Source organism: Micropterus dolomieu, linkage group LG13 (assembly GCF_021292245.1).
Source record: "Micropterus dolomieu isolate WLL.071019.BEF.003 ecotype Adirondacks linkage group LG13, ASM2129224v1, whole genome shotgun sequence".
NCBI classification, from domain to species: Eukaryota; Metazoa; Chordata; class Actinopteri; order Centrarchiformes; family Centrarchidae; genus Micropterus; species Micropterus dolomieu.
The window spans coordinates 2,713,788-2,715,789 of NC_060162.1; positions in this window are offsets into that span (position 1 = coordinate 2,713,788).

The window sequence follows — 2,002 nt, forward strand, 5'->3', positions numbered from 1 at the left end:
GCGTCTCGCCTGGGCTAAAGACAAAAAGGACTGGACTGCTGCTGAGTGGTCCAAAGTTATGTTCTCTGATGAAAGTAAATTTTGCATTTCCTTTGGAAATCAAGGTCCCAGAGTCTGGAGGAAGAGAGGAGAGGCACAGAATCCACGTTGCTTGAAGTCCAGTGTAAAGTTTCCACAGTCAGTGATGGTTTGGGGTGCCATGTCATCTGCTGGTGTTGGTCCACTGTGTTTTCTGAGGTCCAAGGTCAACGCAGCCGTCTACCAGGAAGTTTTAGAGCACTTCATGCTTCCTGCTGCTGACCAACTTTATGGAGATGCAGATTTCATTTTCCAACAGGACTTGGCACCTGCACACAGTGCCAAAGCTACCAGGACCTGGTTTAAGGACCATGGTATCCCTGTTCTTAATTGGCCAGCAAACTGGCCTAACCTTAACCCTATAGAAAATCTATGGGGTATTGTGAAGAGGAAGATGCGATACGCCAGACCCTACAATGCAGAAGAGCTGAAGGCCACTATCAGAGCAACCTGGGCTCTTATAACACCTGAGCAGTGCCACAGACTGATGGACTCCATGCCACGCCGCATTGCTGCAGTAATTCAGGCAAAAGGAGCCCCAACTAAGTATTGAGTGCTGTACATGCTCATACTTTTTCATGTTCATACTTTTCAGTTGGCCAACATTTCTAAAAATCCTTTTTTTGTATTGGTCTTAAGTAATATTCTAATTTTCGTGGATACTGAATTTTTTTCATTAGTTGTCAGTTTTAATCATCACAATTAAATGAAATAAACATTTGAAATATATCAGTCTGTGTGTAATGAATGAATATAATATCCAAGTTTCACTTTTTGAATGGAATTACTGAAATAAATCAACTTTTTGATGATATTCTAATTATATGACCAGCACCTGTAATCACAAAGAAGATCTAGCCAGGTCGATTACCTCCCGGCTCTGACTCTGCAATAAATCACATTGATTTTGTCTTCGCAGTGACACTCAAAAAGAAAGCATAATCCCCAAAATGTTAAACTATCCCTTTACAGCTGCAGCATCTGTGTTTGCATAAATTCTCCTTCCCTGATATGTGAGTGACATCTAAAAATGTTTACCTTTTATAGTTTGTGCATGGACAGAGGAGAGCTAGGTTGTAGGTACTGGTACTGTTTATAACTTCAACCCTGAACATCTTAATCAACTCCACGCAGACATTTTAGTTAGAATGACCAACCATCACAAAGTCCATTTGGGTGTCAAATGATCTCATACTGTGTAAGAAACCTTGTAATAATAGGATATTATGCTCATTTCCATATACACTGTGTATGTATATGTATATTCTGACTGTTTCATTGCTCCAAGGCATTATGGTATTGGATTTTTAATGTCTTTTTTATGATGCCATATCAATCCTCAGCTATGTGAGTTTGTTTCTGTCAGTCACGATAAGCAGCAGCAATGCTTCATAAATCAGTTGGACTTCAGCTGGAAACAGCTCAGTGGCACAAAGCTGAGCACTGACACTTTAACAACACATTGTACAAACACCTTTAGACATTCATGCTAATGAAATGCTGTTTATTAATAGAGATTCGGCTCTATGTATTTTAGGTTTATACATTTAATTTCCAAACAATTCTTGGACAATTCTGCAACACCCCAAATTATGATGACAACGTTTTAAAAATTCTTGCAACTACAGTATGATTAAGGAAAGATCATGGTTATAATTAAAGAATGAGTGTATAGTTTTATTCTATTCAATAAATCCCAAATGTGCAGGGCAAAACTAACAATGACAAGTACTGTGCATGGATCTAAATCCTGATATATATCCTCATATTCCTCTGAGCCACAGAGCTCATTGCTGTCCAACAACACATCACACTGCAAGCTTCAACATTAATGTTTTTATGTTGCTTGCCTAGTTGGGCAAGTGGGTCAGAAATGTACTTGCCCGGAGTAAGTTTTAACTTTTCCCTAAATGGTTTTATTTAT